The sequence below is a fragment of the Opisthocomus hoazin genome, chromosome 20, assembly GCF_030867145.1.
Source record: "Opisthocomus hoazin isolate bOpiHoa1 chromosome 20, bOpiHoa1.hap1, whole genome shotgun sequence".
NCBI classification, from domain to species: domain Eukaryota; kingdom Metazoa; phylum Chordata; class Aves; order Opisthocomiformes; family Opisthocomidae; genus Opisthocomus; species Opisthocomus hoazin.
This window is the reverse complement of record NC_134433.1, coordinates 12,245,324-12,268,160: the sequence shown is the minus strand read 5'-3', so window position 1 is coordinate 12,268,160 and position 22,837 is coordinate 12,245,324. Positions and strand designations below refer to the sequence as shown.

The window sequence follows — 22,837 nt, the reverse complement described above, 5'->3', positions numbered from 1 at the left end:
AACACAAATAAAACACTTTACTGAAGAATAGCCAGCATTCAGTTCAAGAAGTGCTAACCATACCCTGACATCTTCAACAGTAACATCTCCTGAACGTCTTTGCCTGTGATAGTTCTGGTACATTTATTAAGAAGGTCAGCTCTAATTTTAGTAATTCCTTAGGCTAGCAAAGCTATGAGGAAGGCAACTGGAAAAAATGAAATCTTCTGTCCTCCTTCTTTTGCAATTCATTAAGTGCACAGCCATTGCCAACTCTTTTCCTTTACTACGTAAAGCATCGCGTTAATGCGCATTCTGTGACTGCCTCACCTACAGATAACTCCGTGGGCACAGCTCTCGGACTAAAGAGCGTACGTTGGAACGATTCCAGTGCAGGAGATGCTGTGCTGGCAGCACACTGGCCACAAAGAAGTTCGCAAGTGGCCAGCTGATGAGAGTCACTTAGGTCTAGAGGCAAAAATACTGGGAAACTCCAGCTGCCCATTTAAAAAAAAAAAAAAAAAAGATTAGGCAGATATCCTAATGGGACTTGTGGGACTTGGGTTTAAAGAAACCTTTTCTTGACCCCCAAGCAATTTTGCCCCAGAACAATAAATACAGTAAACGTAAGCAAATTAGCTGTTTTGGATTCAGAATAAATAACTCAGAAATAAGCTACTAGAGCTCACAATATAGATAATTACCCTTGAGAAAAGAAGTAATTAAAAAGTAGCAGTATCACACACAGTTTTAGAAAGGAGGCCTGAAAGGAAGTAATTCAGAGTCTTTCTGACCAATAAGTAAAAAAAAAAAAAAAAAAGAAAATGCTTAAAATGAGCTTGCATTTGCATTCAGTGGGGCGCAGAAGAACACCAGGACACGTGCCCACTCCAGCCGGAGGCTATGTCCAACCCGCCCAGGCCACAGGTCAGACTCTTACTTGAGCAAGTATGAACCTGGCGAAACTGAAGCCAGCAGGAAAGACCTAAGGCACAAAATTAAGTCAAATATAAATGCAAAAATCCAAGAGAAAACTAGAAGATTCTGCACGAATAATCTTAAAACCCATGCTGTGACAGCGAGAAGCCTCGGGCGGTTGCCCAGCCTGATCCACTACTGGGCTGGAAAAAAGCCACACGGGAGAATGAGGGTACAGGAACGAAGGTAAATTATCTGTACAAAGAGGATGAGGAGGTATAAGGTACGGTGCTGTCACAGACCATACATCAAAAAGCCGGTCCTTCAATAAACTCATAAATTAAACATTACTGACCTATGGAGATGAGTAAGTAGCTTCCCTAAAAGTCTGATGTAGCTCCAGAGTGACACAGACTCCGTCACAGCTGCTGGCCCCTTCCAACAGCTGCTGCTCCAGAGAGGCTCCCCACAACGGCTGCAGCCCAACAAAAGAATTAACCGAACTAATAATTAGGGGAAGTAATGTTCTAATCACTTGGTGACTGTGATACACGACAAACTAACAAGCCAACCATTTATGCACTAGACTGTATGCCATCAAAATAATAGTACAATTCAACAGTAGATTCAAAAAGAAGCAGGCAAAGTCTTGTACACCAAATTATTACGAGTATTAATTAGTTATAGGTGGAGAGCAGAAACACCACCTCTGAACCGAAAGCTGAAATATTGATACAAACTCTGAAAAAAGCAAGAGGTCAGATATATAATTACACATTTTGAGCAAGGGAAAAGACCTTTCAACCAGAGTGACCGCAGATACTGTGCAGATCCTGCATATTATTTGCATTCCTTAATGGAATGAGAAGGAAAGGAACATGACAAGTTTTATTTAGGGCAGTTGACAGTACCAGTAAGTACACAGGAACCTCAAAAAACAACGTGAATGAGCAACAAGGCAGGAGATGAAAGCTCAAAAAGTAAAGAGCCGTCAAGCATATCTCTACTCTTAAACTAAACATAACTCAGGAGCTGAGCTTTGTGCAGACAGCCCAATGGAAATAATTGCACAATTATGCAAAGACAACATCAGACTTTTTTTTAATAAACAACATGAAGAATCAATTAGGAAAATAAAATGGAATTTCTGACAATACATTAAGAAGTCTCTGCCATGGCCTGCTCCTGGCTATTATTATTCATTTACATCTAGCAATAAAATGAAAATACAGCACAAAAAGGCCTCAGAAACAGGAAGTCCTAAATGCCCAAGATGATAAACTAAGCTTGAAGAGAAAAGGTGTAAGAGTTAAAAATCATACATAAGGCAGCCATGTCAGGTGCTGACTTCAAGAACAAGCGGAAAGTCCATAAAATGTAAGAGCAGCATAGTTCTATTTATAACAGAGTGAAGGAATTCAACCAACCAAGCCATAAAGAGCAAAATTAACCTGCAGAAATTACTGCAAGGTACTGAGCCCAAGAGATTAAACCACTGCTTTTTAAAATAGACATTTACACAAGTAAGAACATCCACAGACAGGTCAGGTAAGGTACTCCTGCATGCTTCCGGCAGCTCTTCTGAAGCATCCAGTCGTTACTGTGGCCAGAAACAGCAGATAGGACCAGACAGGCGATGTATTAGAATCTGGATGACAATTTTTATATTGCTGTTCTTCTAGGGTCAAACAAGCCTCATCAAACACACTTTGTTAAGAAAAATGTCCATTTGGTTTAACACAGAAGTTTATAAAATATACAACTACTATCAGAAACAGAACAAGGTTTATTGAAAGGCTGCACAGAAATAATGAGAAAGGACCTTATTAGGTTCTAGTGCACATATGTGAGGCACCTTCGTCACCGGGCAAATGCGGCAAGGCCATTCCAGAATGGATCACCAGTGAGAGACTATTCCGCTCCTCAGCAGGAGCAACCAGTCTAACGGAGCACACAGCAAGAGGCGTCCGCAGTACAGCAAAGGTATACAGCTCCTTGCGCAAGTGCGTAACTTAAAGCAGGTTCAAAAAGGGGTTCGAACATTTCAGCATCAAGAGAGTTTAAAACCTTCTATAGCTGTTACACCTGTTCTACCAGATTATCTATACTCATAAATGGCGTGCCTTTCCTGAGCAATTCTTTCACACTTTTCTAGAGCCTGTGAGAACCTCCTTTCCTGCTGGAATTCCCCAAAGTCGTGGCAATGTGTCCAGTTTTACTCCAGCTCAGGTCGAGTATTTATTTTTCCTGTCTCCACATGACTGAGCAGAGTATTTTTTTAAACAGCACACAGCAAGGGGATGAGTCAAACAACAAACAAACAAAAAAATCACCTTTTTTACTATGTTACCTACTTGAAGAAACCCTTCTCCAGTGGGTTCTGCAAGGTCCACATTACTTCTCTTTATGCCTTCCACTTAAAACAAAAAATAGTCTTCAGCATGTATTAAAATAACAAGCATACCCTTTTAATTTGATGAGTTTTATCTGCTTTCATGGTGAAAACGCTCATTTCAACTAATACACAAAACATTTCAGGTTGCAGTGGTTCACACAGAATATGTCTCCATTGGATAGTTAAGATCATAGGACTGAAGGTCCTACTGAGTCCTGTTCCTGCTATTTTAAGCAACAATATAATAGAATCCAACCACCAAATAATAACCAGCTCCCAAGAACTTCTCAAAACCACTACTCTGACTACAAGGTTGCTCCAGAACCCCACTCCTATTTTGATTAGGAACTGATTTAAGATTAAGAACTGATTAAGACTGATTTACAGTTTGTATTTACTACTTGTCAGTTTATACTTACTCTTTTTCCCCATACCGTCCTTAAAGTTTAAACAGTTTTCTTCCCTTTTCAATACTGAGGGATAAGCACAAGTACAGAGATACAATACGTGCCCCCTTAGCCTGTTAGCTGAAAAAAGCAAGTCAGTTTTGCCTCCCTTTACGACACAGGAGAGAGAATTGATTTCCCTGACCATCCTAACAGCCCTTCCTCACATCTGTCCCAAACTAAGGCTTTTTTTTTTTTTTTAAACATCCCTGACCAGAATTCTCCACATCTGCTTATTTTCTGGACACATAGCATTAAAGTTTTAAAATCACCATGGTATCAATGGATATGCTCGTCTTTTCCATCTTTCCACTTCTAACTGATGAACCACAGTTTTTATATTTCATATATTTATATTACATATACACATTATTACATATATTTTATATATTAAATGTTATTATATATTTGTTATCATTGCATGACCATGCACTTTGTACTATCAATTTATGTCTCTATTACTGCAAACCCTCCAGCTCATTCAGTCCTGCCAAATGAGGCTTCAGTCCTCCTCTTGACTGATGATGCCCCCAACTTTGTCCCAGCAAATTTTATTAAGGCAGTCCTTTCATGGGCACATCAAGACCAAAACACCATTTAGAATACTCTGAAGACTGGCCCTTGAAAACTATCAGCAGCTTCCCTCTAGCCCATACCTCCTCCTTCAACAGCACTACCTCACCTTCCTGTAGCCAGTTCCTAAACCACTGCACCACATTTGGCTTTAAGAAATCTCCAACACGATGCTGTGTCCTGTGCTAACCTATGAGAGATGAGCTGCACTTGCAGCACTCCTCCATCCCAGCCACCATCCTGCTCTGTCAGCTCTCCAGCACCCCTCTCCCAGCGAAGACAGTCACTCCCTTCCCAGCCACCCGTCCCCACACACCGGAAACACTGTACGAGTAGTTTTTATATCAGAAGGTGTGGGTGGGCATACAAAACATATCCTTGCTGCAGATGGGGGAAGGGAAGGGATAAGGAGTGTCCAAGAACCATCATCCTGTCTACTCCTGTGCCGACAGCTGCCCCACATTTCTGCCTGACACTCCCCAGGATGCTCTTGCTCCCCCATCACCTTCCCCAACTGCTATGCTGAGCAAGACCACATTGTCACCAAGCTGCTGCAACGAAAGCAATGGCTTCCGGCAAAGCCTAAAAAAATAGGTACCAGCTGCACTGCCCCAAACCCATCTAGACAGGGCACCAACAGCACAGAGGGGGAAACTGGTTGCATGACCCTGGGAAGGAGTCATCCACCCACGGCTCACCCAGCCCCAGTCCCCGAGCACGGCGGAAGGGGGGTGCCAGGGCAGAAGGTGGGCGGCAGCCCTCTGCTCCCACCCTGCACGCTTGTGTGCCGGCTGGTCAGCACCGGCCCTGCACTTCCAGCAGCTGGGTGGGAACACAGAGACCTCCCCGTCCTGGCACAGAAGGGAGGTACGTGGTCTGTTTACCCAGAAATTTTGGGCATGTCTGCTGAAATTCCGTAAGCCCGAAAGATTTATTGTAGAAGCTCTGACATCACTTTCACACAGGAACAGACGTCCCAGCAGCGAGATATCAGACTGGAGCAGGAGAAGTTTGCAACGGCCTGCTTCCCAAATTCAGGCAGTCACAGGTTTGTGTGCTGCATTACAGCTGTTCTGTTTGCTGACATCTTATCTCTTATGTACTTCTATACCTATTACCATAGCAACCAGATTCCTCAGAACATATAACGTAATTTTTGTATCTAATGTATTAGAACAAGAATATTAAGGTTACAAAGGCAAGCACTCCAAAATTAGCAAGTGTCAGAATTCAGACTGCCATCTCCCTTGCCAACGCACCCTCGCTTGCTGCCTCCCTCCCCACCTCCCGGGCTCCCAAGTCACCTCTCCAGCAAACCTCCAGCTCCATTTCTCCACCAGCTGTAGCTCCTTCCTCTCCAATTCCTCTGCAGCCCCAGTTCCACTATACTTCTGTCCTGATGTATTCTTCTCTCTCCTCTCTCATTTGACTTTTATACCTCCTGCATTCACACCATGCATTTGCCTCCTCCACACTGCCTGGGTGCTCTCCAGGAATGATTCACCGAACGCAGGACAGAGATTCCCAACAGTCTAGGAACTGGAAACAAGAGGAGCCTCTCTTGCAGGGAAGAGTCCTTCTGATCTCCCGTAGCCCAGGGCTGGAGCATCTTCGGCTGCTCTCTGAGGATAACTGCCTGCTCAGCACCCGGAGCTGCAAAGTGCCTAAGCAATGCATAGTGCTGGTTTACTCTCTTCTTTCCACTGCATGTTGCAATGTAAGAGTGGGTCTCCCTAAGGAATAAGCCCCCGTTCCAGCAGATGTTTTGCAAATACAAAGGGAGTCTCCATCTTAATGGAACTCATATAAAACAAATTAACCTTTATGCTTTACCTGCCTATATCATTATTTTATATGTATCACTAGGAGGAAGACACATGCATGGAATGCTCAAGTGCTACATTTTCTCTGCGCACCGGCATCTGCAAGCACTACAGAAGCGGCGTGGAAGCCACTGCAGTGGAACACACCCGGTAAATTCAGGAGATCTCTCCTTACAGAAGGTTTACTAAGAAGTCCATCAGATCACGGACTTTTGTTGCCTGACTGCCTCTCCACTAGAAAGACAGGTTAAGTCGATACATCATTGTGCACACACAAAAGGTAAATGACTACATCTTTTATCCAAAAGCCTGCTTTAAAAAAATTATCTGGCCTTTTTCTGGTTTTGGCAGTATCACTAATGGTCCTGAATACAAGGGATGGAAGAGCTAGGTCAGCATCTGAAGCAAATACTTGGAACAACCATTCAGAAACAAGGCCCACAAAGCAGGTTTTAACGCCCAAGGTCCATCCTACCTAGCTTGACTCTTACTGGGAGTATTTAAAAAAAAATTTTTCTCCTGTACACCAACTCTTCAGCTCCCAAGTAAGAGAAATGCAGCACTTTCTTCTGGCCTGAAGAGAGAAGGAAAGCGCTGAAGTTGCTTGAGTGTACCTGGTAAGCATTAAAGTATTTTAAGGCTGAAAAGGCAATTTCAGCTCAGGTAGGAACACATCCATCCTAAATTTGACAGAAAACTGTAATCAGAAATTGGTCTATTCCAATAGCACAGATCCAAACACCTTTATATTTCATGGGTTCTTTGTGTGCTCACACACAAAGCCGCTTAATCCAGCTGTTCTCAGCAATCATTCACAAAAGCAGATGAATGGAAAAGAAATAATCAGCAACCATTTCCACTCCTACCCTTTAGCTGAGGTGAACAATAATTTGATTGCTTCAGTCGATGGACAAAACTATTTTCTATGCCTTTAAATAAAAGGTTAATTGAGATATGGATGAACCTGCTCTCACACTTGGGCTTTCTGAAAACAAGGTTGTCCTGCCTGTTTCAAGGACTCTGGCCTCAGCTTTTGCATGAGATGAGGCAGGGAGATGCCAACAGGTGACTTTTCCAAGACTGACCATCTGATCTTTGAGAGACATAGTGAAGGAATAGCGTTGCAAACAAAAAGCCAACTAAAATAATTTTATACTTCTCCTCAAGCACTCAGTGCTGGCCAGGACTGAGCTTGAAGGCCCGTCTCAGCCAGCTCAGCAGCCTGCGCCTCGCTGGACGACAGCAGTGGCTGTGGCGAGGGGTCTCTCATCTGAAGACAACCAGTGATTTGATCGAAGCTAAAGCATGCTTCTCAGAGGCACACAATCATGCCACCTAACGAAGGATGGTAACTGGAGATCATAAAAGCTACTACCCAGAGCTATAACCACCTGGCACAGCTGCAGCAGGATTAAGTTGTATGGTCTGAAGGCTTCCTTAAGACTGTCTGCAAATATGCAACATAGGGGTGTGGCTCTACCAAGGTAAGGAAGAAGTAAAGCAGCACGGGACAAGGGCAGCCACGAGAACAGTCCCAAGAGAGCAGCGAGACAGACCTTGCCAGGGCAATGTTAGAAATTTTCAAAAAGAAATCACCTGCTGGTTTAGGTTGGGTTCCCCCTCCTCCCCAGAAACAGGGCTTGGTGTTCTTTCTCCATTTTAATTTTAACAAATGGACAACTCACACAAAACACTACACTCTTCTTACATGTCACCTCCCAATACGTCACCATATCTGTCCAGGTTCCCTTGAAATTGTCCTCTTCCTTACACGATTTAAAAATTCACCTTATACACAGCCACAGCTGCAGTGAACCAGTCCCTACTCTCAGGCAGAAAAATTTGCATAGGAAGACAATCAGTTGTTACCTAAAATCCAGCTTAACCAATGACAGCTACGTATGTTTAGATTTTATCATGCCACAGATATTTTATACTGAGAGATTGTTTTAGAAATTTTATCCTGGTGAACAGCAGCAACTTTTACAAAGAGCTTTTCCTTTTGGGATGGAAGCGATGGTGTGCACTGGGGTTGGTGGTACGAGAAGGACAGCTTTGCGTGGCTAACGTCAGCCAACTGCGTCAACCCAACAGGCAAAGACCACACCTGCGACGTCTCCAGTCACAGGTTCTTGGCACTTCTCAGGTCTTACGTTGGGTCTGGAAAAGCGTGAAGGACCAGAGCTCTGGTGACCAGAGGTTGCTCCAGCTCCATTTTTTTTTTCCCCCCCATTTTCAGTACTTTCTCCTAAGAGGATTTTATTCAACTGCCAAAACTCACACTGTCACATCTGACCTATACTTTCATTACCAAGGTTTAAAAAGCACCTGGTATTTGCCAAGTCCTCAGTAGAGTTGCAGTAAACATTCTTACCTTACCAACATGTAAACTATGTGACTAAGAGGTGACCTGCCCAAGACCACACAAGTTCACAGCAAGAGCAGAACAGTCTGATGTCACGTTTCTTATGCCAACCATTAAATACATAGGGTCTGTGTTTCTTTTCAGTCTCACCCAATGCCCAGGCTATTAAAATAAGCAGCAGTATTCTTTACCCGATCTTATAGTCTTATATCTCAATATAATTTACATTTATCACAAGACAGTGTTAAACCTTTGCAAGAGAATGGCTAAGTTCGTGAACAACAGAATCATGAGCACTAGTATCTTCTGACTGGAGACTACCAGTCTGCAGACAACGAGAGAACCCGGGGGCTGAGGGCTGTCCTCTGCTCCAGTGGCTGGTTAGAGGTAGATGTTATCAAATCCCTTTCACATCTGTTTAGATTTCAGGAGACAAGCACCCACATCACACATTAAAAAAAAAAACCCACCCTCACATCTTTTTGGCAGCCAACTGTTTGAAGGGGCACAGAGAAAGCAAGAGCTTCTGGCTCCCAGAGGCTGCCTGCGAAGGGCACTGGTAGGGTGTAACAGCGGAATAATACAGAAAATTTTTGCACTATTGCAGTCTGCACTGCACCTACTCTAGGGATAAATAAAATTCCAATCTCCACAATCTCCACGGCTGTCAATCTGACACCTTTTGTGAATACTAAATTCACACATACAAAGAACTTTCTCCTTTGTAGGTTTTGAAACATCTCACATGCCGTTTCCTACTGGTAACTGAACAAGCAGCATAATTTCATACCTGGCAATTTGAAGCCTCTTTTTCAGCAGTTTGGAATAATGGATTATGCCTTTTGTTTGTCAGTAGGAACAGACAAATAAGAAAAAAAACAAACCAAACCCCACAGTAAAGTTTCAAGCAACATTTCCTTTATCAAAAGAAGACCTATTTGCTGACTGCTCCTGTTGGCTAATAAACAAAGGGAAACTCAGGTGTCCATTTTACAAATTCTGAGGATCTTAGATTTTTGAGCTGGGAAAGTAGGACAACCTCCCAATACCTTGGGCAGATACTGCCCTAACAACCAGCCAGCAAAAAGCGAGAACTACACCCTCATCGTGCATGCAGATCACCCGTGCAGCCCAGCTGGACAGGGAGCTACTGAGAACTCAACATGCTATGCCAGAAAACAGTATTTACTTTTTGGACACAAGCTATAAAGAGCAACCATGAAGTAATTAAGGTTCCTAAACACAATGGGGCAAAGAATATCAGCTCCATCACTGCTCACTGCCCAGAAGTTCTTACTACATCTGGGCAGCTTCTCAGAGACCACCAGCCTATCCTCTCACAACCAATATCCAGAGTTTATAACCTCCAAATATCCAAAAACTCCTCTCTGCAGATTATTTTGCAAAGTCATTTTGCATGAGGGAATATCTAAAGCTCTAGCCTGGAAAAGAATAAACCTGCCCATATTTACACGCACCGTATTGCTCAGTAAAACTAACAACCGCATGAAAGCCAGTTGCTGCAAGGCCACAAAAGGGCTCCCATAAAGAGGGAAGAACCCAGATATGCTCTTATATTCAATTTCACAGGCTTGAACACAAATCAGCCTGGTTCTATCAGTCCTGCAGTTGGTTTTGGCTGCTCCCCTGGCCCTGGCCAGGGCCCAACAGCAATCTTGGTGGAAGGCTGCTGTTAGTGCTACCATGATATTTATACAAACATCTGCAGCGTATGGGACAGTTCTCCGGTAGAAACCAACACAAATGTGACATGAAGTAGCCGTGCAGTGCTTATTTAAATATCTCCAAAACGGTAAAAAACAGAGAAAGGGTACATCAAAAGAAAAAAGATCCCTGAAGCAAGGAGGACTTAGGTATTTATAAAACTCCCGTGTATTTGCATCTGCCACATAATATACATCGCGTCCTTCAGCAAGGCAGGGAGAAGTTATTTTTGAGAACTTGATAGTAAGAACTGAAAAGAAATAACTGTGCTTCTCTTGCTCTCTTTTTTTCTATTAAGCTAATTCCTGTTGTATAAAGTCAGCTTGAAAGCTCCTTTCAAAGAAAAAGGGGGAGGGAGGCGAGGAAGAATCAGATCTGCTTGTTTTTTGCATTTGACATTCCGGTCTCGTCCCCCTGTTTTGTTTTCCTGGAGGACGCTGCGGCGCAGACCTCGCAGAATGATGACATCACACCTGCAAAAAAAAGCCAGACCCAAACCGGAGGGAAGCAGCTCTCCCGCAGAGAAGAGCTCAGAACGATAGGTCTGCTTCTGGCTGTTATCTTCTGGACAACTCCAAACTCAGCGTGTCCAGGGGTGAAAGAACTGATTTTCCCTTCAGACCCCCGGCCCGTGAAAGCAGCCCATCAAAGTGGGGGAAGGCGACAGTGCTGATGCTTTCCAGGCCAGGCAGGATAAGGTTAAAAGGTGTTTAGTTACTCCTTGCCTATAAAGACACCTTGAACAGTACACTATTTTATGCTTGTTTATGCCTGTTTTATTACTGTTTTCGAGTTATACAGGCAAGTGGCTTTCACCATGATGAAACAAAGCAAAGCATAGCGTATTTAAATGGTCTAAATCGGAAACTGTTCTTACTTAAAGGCCTTATAAAGTTACTTCTCCCACATGAGGAAAGCGTTCTAAAAAGCATCTTTCCTGCAGAGCAAGCACACATGCTACACCAGCGACAGAGGAATCGCGAGATGTGCATGCATGCAGCAGGTAGCACCTGCAGAGGGAAAAAACATGCCCCTTGCCGTGAAGAGGCGTTCGTACCTTGGCTGTACTTACTAAAACTCAGGAGAGGCCCATGCTAGAACATGTGCACTGACTGCTCCACGTCACAAGGAGATTTATCCTCCACGTAATACCCGAACTCAACAGATCGACATGACTGGCAAGATCAGAAATAACAGGTTTTAAGTGAGAAATAGCTGCAAAATCTTGGAAGCAAATCTCCAAGATGCTTCTTGGAGATCCAAGACACCGAACTAGACGGTACACAACCACTTTGCTTGCTCCTAACAATTTATGACTTAATTTTAAACACCACCAACAAAAAACAGCAAATGAAAGAGAAAAAAAAAAAAGCAGAATTATAGAAGGTGAAGATATTAAATACCCAGTGGTTACATGGTTCCACTGATAGCTACTGAACAGCACAACGGTGACAAATTATTCCAACAGCTCTTTGCTGTGATTTTTTGGTAATTAAATATGAAATTAAGGAGATTGCCATCTCCACCTTATGCACAAGCTAATCAGTATTAGCAGCCTGCTCAATTCAGACAGAATACTAATAATTTCTCAAAGCAGTACAACAAACATAGCCTTGCTATTCACTTAGGAGCAATGCTCCAACAATTACACTAACTAACCAGGTATCGTTCTCAGATTTTGTCCAGAAAAACATTTTTTAAAGACATCGTGGTACAGGATCTCTCACACCTCCCCAGAACTTACAAGTCCTATCATTACTATTCACCATCCACCTTGAGAAATTCTGGCAGAACAAACGGTTGATTTCAGATGCAATTACAGATTTCTGTGAAGCAGCTGAAGTTTTCTGTAGAGTTTGACGTTAAGACGGTAAACAGTAAAATGGCTAGGCACTGGAACATGCTATCTACATATCTCAACCTCCTGCCCTTGTGATTAAAAAGCAAGAAAATGATGCAGGAAGCATCAAAAGGAGGTGGTAACTCCACTCAGAGAAAGAATTTTACTCCTAAGTATGAAGTCTGAGATCTGTTATATTGGATGGGCCCAAGGAAGCGTGCCGAGTCCTGTTGGGTTAACTCCGGAGACTAGTCAGGACAGACAGACAATGACCATCTCTGTAATTTTCTGTTTACATATTTACAGAACGTATTTTAGTGGTGAGACCGTATGTGTCACGTCCTTAGAAATGCTAATCACAGGCATGAAATCACATATAGAAAACCCCTAAATCAGCAGGTGCTCGATGCCTCCAAACCAGAAAATAAGCAGACAAGTAGAATCACAACTCACACCATACTTTCCTTCCACTCATGCTGCTCGGCACCACTCACGCTAGTCCATATCACCCTTGTTTCCCCAACACCTATGTAAATAGGTAGGTAGATTTTGCAATGCACATGATAAACACGTACGAACTATTTCAAACTAGCACAGGTAACATTAGTTCCAAAGCTGAATGCAGATCTTGGAGAAAACGTGCTAAATTTTATACTATGTGGCTGCAGCAACATTGAACAAAAATCCCTCAGAAAAACAAGGTCCCAAAATACTGAGCACTTCCACACAGGTACTCAAGTTTCAAGGTTTTTATGCTTTTCGGATTATTCTAGTTTAAAAATAAAATGACTGAAGCAACAAAATCCTTAGTTCTATTATTTCCAAATAAGCCCCAGCAATTTTACTGCACAGATATGCGTTACATGAGCATCAACACTGTAAACCTCTCTGCAGAGACAATTAAAGTAGAATCTAGAACAGATGAAAGTTATTTGTGATGAGCTGAGCAATGGCTCGCTCAGCAATGCTTACAGATTCCTGACAGGTACAGGGGCTCGAAGCTCTTCTTCCTTCCCAGTGCATGAGGTGAGAACGCTTTCAGCCTTTCACAGAAAACAGCAGTATGCATTTGCATTACACGATAACTAGACCCTTCAGAAGACGTGAGATTAAGCCGTAGCAGGGACTGCACAAGCAGGACAAAAGGATACACTCTGCCTCCACAGATCCCCATCAAGATGTCCAGACAACCTCCAAGTCTTGCAATCGTACATGCACAAGAAAATTTTTTACTTAGGTGAGTCGTCCATATTATCTCTGTGTGTGACTGACTCCCAGAATGAAAAGACTTCGTCTGTTGTTCATCAAGCTCAGGGACTGATCTACAATGCATTAAAGGCCTCTTTCAGTTTTATTTTAAAAATAATAACTTTTTTTGTGTGTGTTTTCCAAAGACAACACATAGTAACATATCATACTACAAATTTCAAGATTTATCCAGCTCATTCATGAACAGCATTAAATTGCCACTATGATAAGAAAAATCTACATAGTGCTCATACGATGGAACAAAACAAACAATCCCCTGCATCATCCGTAGGCCAGCCAGACTCCAGAGGACATCCGGGACAGTGGTGCTGCTGAACTTCGAGGTCTGTGCTGCTCCACCACACCCCCCAGACGATGCAGCACCGCGTACACTTCTGCTTCTGCTTTACAACCTCAGAGGTGCTGGAATCCTGCTGGTCAGATGCTAAATGGGGACCAAGGAGGCAAATTCTCCTACCTCTGTCACCAGCTACACTGGGCAAATCACTCATTCCTCCACCTGTACTTCACTACTGCCACCTCATAAATGTGAAAAATAAATACGCGTTCATCACCCATTAGAATACTTCGAGATTTATCGATGAAATTAAGAACTGGGAACTACTATTCGTATCCTGCCAACCAGAGAAAAGTACAAAAACATCACATATGTAAGACAACCTTTCTGTGTTATGGCTTACTGAAATTTCTATTTGCGTATTAGTATTTGATTTCTCATCTCATTAATATTAATATCAGCTATTTCTATTTAACATAAAAATATTTGTAATACCTACTAAAGTATAGTGATTATATCAATTTATAGTCACTACAGTAATTGAATTTCAACACCAGAGAGGGCAATGGGAAGACTATTCAAATGGGGATCATACACCCTGGTCCTGGACCAGCCACTGTGGAAAGACTCCAGAGCCCCATGTGATGGCCCGTCTGCACAGTCGCCCACAATTACCAATTCCTGCACCAGAGGAAAACACAAGACACAAAATAATGTGTGAATTAATGTTTTCAAGAGACAGGGGCTATTTAAGAAAAAAGCACCTATCATTAAAATATTTCGGAAAGCGTAGGGACTTTTCCACAATATTTAAAAAATCAGTGTGCATCAAAAACTGCATGTCATATATTTTTCAAAAAACTAGCATATTATTCTTTAAATGCTCTTTAAGTTTTCCTGACCAATTATGAGCTAGTGAATGTAACTCATGTTCTTTAACTATTTTCATGTTAGCCTAGTATCCAAAGCACTCTACTTGTTATTTTCAAAACACAAACAAATCTTTCACCGAGTCTTCTCTTCGCAAATAAATTCATTGCATCAGTATTGCAAATGAAAGCAAAAGTAAAGGTGATGATGAGAACTTGTTTCTTCACTAACATTTCATTTCAGATCAGAAGCATGCATCATGACCTCTTAAGTCAAGATTATCTTCGTGTTTGGGACCCTGGGCTCTGTCACCCCAGCCACCAAGAGTGACATTTTGAAGACTCTGGTCAGTTCAGGACTGCTGGGTAGGTTCATCTGGTAAGAACATGGTCAGCTTCTGAGCTAGCTGCTCACAGCAACATCTTCGAAGAGTGGGAAAAGGAAATATCTCCAGTGATTGTCACACAATCAACTAAACTCAGACCAAGCACCCTCAGGAAGCCCTCCACCCCACCTCCACGGGCACGTGCTCCTGCTTGTAGGGCTCTGGGCACTTGACTGTGGCTTTCGGAATGGAGATGCTCTGGGATTCCTTTGCCCGTGCATTGTGTCAAATGAAGGAAAAATAATCTGCCATCCTCCACAAAGGACAGATGATCAGCATTCAGATGAGTCCGCCTGCATTCTTGCTGCAAAACAGGCAGGTCCCAGCAAGAATTAACAGGAGGTTCTACCACACACCTCCAGCCAGAGACTAACCTAGTTTTAAATACTTCAAAGCATGGGTTCGAGGGGGTTTTGTGTGGAAAGGGAAGAAGGAAAATTAAGCCAAAAACCCAGGTAAGAGTTCAGGGTTTGCCTATATGGCAATTAACCTATAATAAAAATGGAGCTTGGCATTCTTAGTAAGGCACTGCCTCTGAAACATATCATTATTTCCTTCCCAACTTTGATACACACTTCTAGAAGCCAGCATGAAATTTTGTCAAGGCCTAGGTGACTTTCTTTTTTAATTAAAGTTGCAAATCTTCATAAAAACCTCAATCTAGGAGCCTGCCTGCATACCAGGATATACTGAGCAAGTATAAAGTGGGGTTTGCAACAGTTCAGCTGATACCAGGGCAAACCGTATCAGTGCAACACAGTTCGTCTTTATGGGTGGTGAAACCACATTACTTCAGTTAGCCTGGGACATAATTCTCAAGACAAAACTTTGATATGCAAAGAGTAATAAAAAAGTCCAGGGAGATGTGCGGGGGTGGTGGATTTAAAGGCAGAAGATCCTGTGCTATGCCTAGGTCCTGTGCTCTGTTCAACCCTTGCAGAGGTAGACAGCGTACCTAGGGGCACAGGGCCAAATCACACATAAATAGATTTCCAGACCAGTGTTCAACTAGTTCGCTATCTAGGCCAAGAAACAGTTCTGGAACATATTTAACACAGTTTAATCGCATCAAATCACGGCTGGCCCAGAACTGATTTTAACAACTGTCAACTGCTCTTTGGAACAGGCAAAGCAAAAAAAAAATAGGCAAAGCAAAGATCCCGGTGTACAGTTTATGAAGAACACAGAGACAACCCAAACACTCAGAGCAGCAGCAGCAAAGCAAGGCACATTCAAATCCCATGATCTTTATTCAGATTGGGTTACAAGGAAGTGGGAACTGGGAGGTGCTAATGCTAGTGACAACTGCAAGCCAGAACTAAAGAAGAAACATGTTGCACCGCCACCGGGCCGCAGCTTGAGAAATCCTAATAACTGATGGTTTCCCACGGAGAAAGTTCCTGCACTACTTACTGTACACCCATGGCCTATTTGAGCAGCAGCAGTTAGCAAAAATAACCTCTCTTCTCATCTCCTCGGCTGGGGGAGGGAGTGACAGTCACCAATTAAAAGGGGACGGAGGCGGGAAATAAGAATTGCATATTAAGAAGGGGGAGGGAGGCAAAAATAACAAATATGTGCAACACCACATGCGATTCTTTCCAAGAAATCCCAGTACAACAATTCTCTGGGAATGGGCTCATGGGTCTGTTATTGCCTTTGAGTAGTGGCATGTCAGGGAAGAGGAAGGATTGCTGGATGCTTGGAAAACAGACTAAACACATGGACAGGGAACAAGCCAAAACCATTACAAGCAACGTTCCCTACCCCTTCAACATACTTGCACTCGCATATTCCACTTTCCCATGCTCCTGGATCCCAAAGCTTTCTTCAGGTTAGAAATCAGCCAGACCAGAATGAACTGAAGCTGAGCCAGCAACTTGCAGAGAGCGACTGATCCTAAAGGATCTAACCCCCAAAAACTGCGTCTACTGAGGCTCAGGGAAAGGCAGCAGACTGAAGGGAAGAAAAAGGGCTTTCTAAGTTTAGCTGAAATAAGTGAAAGGCTGAAAGTAACTTTATTCACATTTTAAGAATTCAGGTATAATACACCTTGGCTTTTGGTCTGAAAGCTATAAGCAAGAATCTCCGAGATTAACATTAAACACCAAAATTTACTTTTTAGATATGGCTTGACACCACTGACATGCAGCAAATCTTCCAACTAAATTCACAGGCACCACTCACCCACACTCTGATAGAAGGCTGCCCTGTAAACATGCTACACTTGATGAGCACAGGAGAAAATTGTTTTTATAAAACTACATCTCACTCTAAAGAAAATATTTGCATGGCTGTAGCCAGGACTGTAGTAAGGGTCAGTGGAAGATCACAGGCACCGAAAACTGCAGAGCCTGCCAGGTTTAGAGTTCTGTGATTTCTACTTCTTTCCTCAAGATCTAAGTTTTCCCCAAAACAAAACATTTCTAGGCTTCTCCATTCTAAGGACAACTGTCAATATGTAAATCTCATGCTGTCACCCCATCCTGACCCCCAGGGAAAATCAAAACTGTTTCAAGCCAAGCAATACAAGAGGCAAAACTATTAGCTACTGTCTACTCACATGAAGAAGCCATCATCACCGTAACTCAGAATGTCTGTTAGGCTGTCCTCACCATACCCATAAGAGAAGGAAAACCTCATCTCTAAGCTACAGTATAGGTGCTGAACTAACTCTGCATAGCTGGGCTCAGCAAGCTCCAATTAAACTGGAGAAATTTTTCTGTTTAGACAAAACTTCTTGCTGCTTTGGCAATTTCATGCTGTGTTTACAGTGGCTACCTTGCCTTTGCTTCTAGCAAAGAAACAAAGATTTAGCAGGATGTGAAAAAAAAATAATTGTCAAGAGTAACAATGCACTAATTTCTGACAAAGTATTAAAAGTTCTCAACGGCTTCCCTTTGGTAATTAAAAAAATACTGTCATTCCAGTGATCACCAAGTATTTGTTTAAAAACTGCTTTAAGAAACCACGTTTGGAGCACCCATTGTGCTGTTTAATGTCCATTGTGTTTCTAAAGGCCTTCAGAAAGTACTCCTGCCTCCATGTTTTGTACTGTAAATGAGCACTTAGACAAGCAGAAGGGAATACAGCGTCTAAAAGCCAACTGTGCTTTCAAACAGCTCTCCTTCCTTTCCTCCTGTTTTGTGCACATTTTGTCCCCTCAGACACTTTGCACTTCACCTCTGATTTCATGTTTTTATATTTTAAGTTCTGCTTTCACAGGAAGGACTCTGCTTCGCAGCTCTGCACAGCTGAGCTCCCTCTGGAACTTCACATGAGGGGATTAGTGGTTTTCTGACCCTTTATCCATTGGATTTTTTCCAGTCTCTTCTCCACACAGAAATCAATGTATGATGAGTAACTCCCCAGCATGCTAGAGAACAACGAAAACAAAGAATCCTGAAACCTAAGTTAACTAACTACAACCCTACTACAAGTTTAGGAAAAAGTGCCACCAACCACCGCCGTCTCCAAGTATTTCTCTTAGAACAAGCTGTGGTTCCATGGCAGCATCAGCTGATCCAGCCGCTGGCTGTCGTGGTGCAGCCCAGTCCCTTTGGGTTCTCTCTGGCATCACTTAACTGCGCACCGAGCCATTTCAGATCACCAAGCTGGCACAAAACTCTTTGCTTTTTTCCTTAGGTTAGCTTTCTGCTGGTGTGGCTCAGCGCAGGATCAAAGCCCAGCGCCAATGGAATGACACACAGAGAAAAGCAGGTGGAGGATGGGACCACACACCTACATCAACTTCTACCACAACAGGAACTCACCAGAGAGCACAAGACTGCACAGACCAGGGTTTCATTCTGCATCATGTCAGTCAAGAATGAGCAGTTTGTGGAGAAGAGTAAGACACATTCAAGAGTTATAGAAGAAAGGACAGCCATCAGTCTCAGAAGGTATTCAATCACCCCTCTCTGTTCTGCTGTAGGCAAGCTTGTCTCAAACATGGTTAACCAAGGCAGGACATCTGTGCTACCCACAACTGAAAGCCTGCCATCAGACCCAAGATAACTTTCTAATGCAGACATGATTCTAGTCCAGACTTGAAGTTAAGCTCTTCCCTTTGACCAGGTTCATGTAAGGAAAGAAAACTAAAAACCTTCACACTACACAGCTTACTTGAACAGGAAAAATGTAATGGCCACCCATAACCATTGTAATTCAGAAGACAACAGCCTGGGCCACCACAGGTAGTACCAAAGATTTTTGTAGTTTCTAGTGTGCACTTCAACATAACAGTATGTTGCTTACATGACTTTAATTTGAACTGAAATACAACAGAATATGCTTCTAAGACAGGATCTTGGTGATTATGCAAGCGTTCTCCAAAATGCATTGAGAATGGATTAGGACAAGTGGTATTTATCACAGCTTCCTTACCACTTCTGGATTACACAGAGGGCCAGACCAACCCTAAACGTTTTCTTATTTGACAAAACATCTATACTGTCAAATAAACTTATATGAGGCGTATTTTGCAAACGACTGCAATCTCTATTAAGTTAGACCAGAAATATATCCTTGCAGAAGAGAAAGATGACAAAGACAACAGCAGTAGTACATCAGTCTGCCTCTGCTAGAAAGAGGATTGGCACCTGAAAACAAAATACCTGGAAACCACCTAAGTTCCTGTTAAGTATGCAATGGTTGTGTCAAAGTGGAACTCACTACTGCAGAGTCAGCTACCTACAACAGCTTCAAAACAAATCTCTGAATTCGCTACCGTATCTATTGTTCTCTACAAAACGTCCTCATTACAGGAAATCCACTACTAGGATACATCTGAAGATGTAATTATTAGTGTGATATTTGCTTCTCTTCTAATGCATCTCACTGAGCATAAAAACTGAGACTGTCTTACAACTGATTAAAACTATGTTATTCTGGCGACAAAAACTGATTAATTATAATGGATAAGCAAAGATGACAACTGCACAAATGGAAATGTTATTCAGATGGAAGTAGACATTTCAAATTCTCCAGCTTAGCTTACACCAGAATTTAACAGACGGACCTATGATAGATAACTTTTTCCAATAGTCTAACTTGAGGCCTAAGTCACCTTATCTGTTCATATTTTTAATGCCAACATCTGGTCCTCTACACGCAGCACTTAATTTCAGTCCAGTTAAAAACGCATCAAACTATCCAAGGAGTTTTTACTTCAGGCAGTTGTGTTTCAACAGGATTAAATTTAATTTAAGCTGTTCTACCAGAAGCACTTTCTCTTTAGTGAGACATTTTTAACAGAGGAGAAAAACATTCTCTCAAGTTCAAAGGACAAATTAAGGTTCAAGTTTATCAATGTATTTCAGTCTACAAATGAAAGGAAGAGGAGTCCTAAAAATGGCAAACATGCCAGTCAGAACTAGGCCAATGTTGTGGAGAATCTAATATGAAGGCTCAAACCAATCGTTGATTAGGTTTGCCCTTGGACATAAGTAGCAAAAACTATGACATGCACACCACAAACAGACACAAAGGCAAGGAAAATGTAGACTCAAAGTAGTTACAAGAAAAATGTATCTAAAACCATATTTATTGCAACACAAGTTGTTATTCTGTAATCCTAAAATAAGAAAACAAACCTGCACTAGCGTCAAAATATATCAGTTTTCCACCATGTTTTCCCTATTATGATGTGCTACTAAAGCTCTTTTTCAGATACTAAAGATCTGAACTATACTGTTCAACTATATATATATATATAACAGTAGGAGTGGTATTTTGGGAACATTTCATTTGAAGCATTCCAAGCTTATAACCTTTATCCATATACATAAAACAAGAGCCATGTCAAATGTACTATAAATAGCATTAATAGTAAGGAATCAATAACATCCAAACCTTTAGGTAACATCTTATTAATCCGCCTTGGCATGCACGGGCAGACTGCTGTAAGGGCTCTCAAAACGCAATAGGCAAATGTGAAGGACACAATTTGTTCAACTAGTTAATGCAACTGCTATTTAACCACCTCAGCCACTAAAATGCCACCTAATAAAATACTCCATACCATGATAAGCAGCAGAGACAAGCACGATAAACATGAAGCGTTTTTCTCAGAAAATAAATGAAAGTCCTCGGTGCTAATACCATCCTGTCATTTCTTCCTTCGACACGTAAAGATCGACATTTGACAACAACCATTTTAATCTCTGGTTCTCTCCCTCCCCCCCCCCCCCATATTTCTCGCACCGCGCCCAACACAATGGTACAACTGCAGGGTGCAGGCGCCCAGGTATCGCCTTCAGATTTATTTCTGCTTCCACAGTGACAAAGGTGAACTCCGATGCTCCAAAGCTGCTTGCAGCAAAGCAGGCTGAGCGATATTTCTAAAGACATACCCCCAACGCGGGTTAGGGAGATCTAGCCTCCATGAGATGTTTTAATCTGACAAATTAAAATGGTTGGGAAACGCTATTTGGCTAACGGGATCGGCCGCCACACGCATTGCTGATGGGGAGCAATAAAAGGTCTTTAAAATAGGTCACTTTCATCCAAATCCCACACCAGCACCGAACAAAATGGTATTTACACTGAAAACTCACCACTTGGGGAGGAGCGAGGGGTAGGGAAGGGGGGGGGGGGGGGGGGGGGGGGGAATGAGGTAAAAATAATAAAAAAAAAGAAAATGGGCAGGAACCGGCGCCGGTCTCCGAGGGACCCCCAGCCCCCGGGGGCTCCGGGCTCGGCCGCCGGAGCCGCGCAGACAAAAAGGGCCGAGGGGCCGGGCACGCCTGGCCGGGGGGAGCCGGCAGCCCTGCCCCAGCCCTAGGCCTCTGGCGGCCCCTGACAGCGGGGAACACCCCGCCATTTCGCCTCCCGCTCCCTCCCCGGTGCCCAGCGCCCCGCCGCCGGGGCCGAGGCGGCAGCCCCGAGTCCTGCGGCACTGCCGCAGAGCGCGGCGGGGGAGGCGCCGGCCCCACCGGGCAGCCCCCCCCCCTTCCTCCTCCTCCTCCTCCTCCCTCACCCCTCCCGGGGGCCGCCGACCCGCCCCGGCCGAGCCCCCCGCCGCGATGCCCGCCTTACCCTCCGCCGCAGCCGGGCTGGGAGCGCCGGTCGGGCCCCCGCGGAGGAGGAGGAGGAGGAGGAGGAGGAGCGGGGCAAGGGGCGGCGGCCCCGCGGGGGGAGGCGCCCCCGGAGGGGCGTCGGGCCCGGCCCCCGCGGGTGCCCGAGCGCGGCGGGCACAAAGGCGGCGGGGCACGGCACCTAAGATGGCAGGGCAGGCGCGGCGGAGCGCCCAGCCGCCGCCACCACCACCGCGGCCGCCGCCGCCTGGGCCCCGCTCGCCGAGCTGCGGCCAGGCCGCACCGCGCCGCGGGGGCACGGCGTGAGGGAGGGCGGGCGGCGCCGGCCGTGCCTGCCGCGGCTGAGCGGGTCCCTGGGCCGGGCCGGGCCGTGCCGCGATGGCTGCCTGCCTGCCTGCCTGCCAGCCGCCTCCCCTGAGCGCCGCCCGGGCTCCGGCTCGCTCCGTCGCCGCCGCTCCGCGCTGCCCGCAGCCAGCGGCCCCCGCCCGCCCCTCTCGCGAGACTTCGCCCGCCTCACCGCGGCCGGCGGGAGGGGCGGGGGGCGGTGGTTGGGGGGGGGGGAAGGAGGGGCGGGGCCGGGTCGGGTCGGGAGGGGGTGCGTGAGGAGGGGGCGAGGGGGGCGTTGGTGTGAGGGGCGGCTCGGGGGGAGCTGCGGTGATGGCGGGGGGGGGGCCAGCCAGGGCCGGCGGGCGCTGAGGGAGAGGAGGGAACCGGGAGAGAGGCTGTGAGGGGCGGGGGGCACGGGAGGGACGGAGGGCTCTGGGGGAGAGGGTTTGCGGGAGCCCCGTGTGGGGACCCGGAGGAGCGTGAGGCGGGCGGGTGAGAGGGGCCGGCGGGAGAAGATGGCGGGGGGGGGAGTTGCTGAGGCGGTAAGAACTCGGGGGGCGGGGGGGGCGGAAGGCTTGAAGGGCAATGGGGAAACTGAGGAAAGGCGT

The 22,837-nt window shown here is 44.7% G+C and overlaps 1 protein-coding gene across 1 annotated transcript in view; it reads right to left on the bottom strand.

Annotated features, from left to right (window-relative positions):
* Nucleotides 1-22,066, bottom strand: part of TAOK1 (TAO kinase 1) — a 73,851-nt gene extending 51,785 nt beyond the window's left edge. The window contains exon 1 of the mRNA XM_075440242.1: nucleotides 21,904-22,066. The gene's annotated coding sequence lies outside the window, so the exon portion shown is untranslated. The remainder of the gene's footprint in view (nucleotides 1-21,903) is intronic.
* Nucleotides 22,067-22,837: the final 771 nt, after the last annotated feature.